This window comes from Camelus ferus, chromosome 11, assembly GCF_009834535.1.
Source record: "Camelus ferus isolate YT-003-E chromosome 11, BCGSAC_Cfer_1.0, whole genome shotgun sequence".
Taxonomy (NCBI): Eukaryota; Metazoa; Chordata; class Mammalia; order Artiodactyla; family Camelidae; genus Camelus; species Camelus ferus.
Genome location: NC_045706.1, coordinates 3,273,229 through 3,273,663, shown reverse-complemented (window position 1 = coordinate 3,273,663; position 435 = coordinate 3,273,229).

Genomic DNA, 435 nt, shown 5'->3' with positions numbered 1-435 from the left:
AATGGCACTGAAGACCACCATCTGCTCCTAAAGGCTCACTGAAGGGACCTCAGGAATCTGCTTAGTGTTCTGAACAGCTCAAGCCTATCACTTTAGGACTAAAATTCCACATTAGATACTAGAAAAAAAGGGTTGAAATTTCTCAATAAGACCCAACTGCAGGATAAACAGCTTATTCGTCTGAAGTTTGAGACTTTCCAAGCACTTAATGCTTTTTTCTTTTGTACTATGGGCTGAAGTAATTAATGACATATTTTAGGGGGCATATCTTAAAACCACATGTAAATATAGAAACAGTATGATAAAATATTTTTCAGATCCAAAAGCAACCAAATATTGGGTTTCACCACTATGTTTCCCAAACTGGAACATTCCATCTTCTAACAGGAAGACCTCAGAGGCATTGCGGGTTCGGCTCCAAACCACCACAGCAAA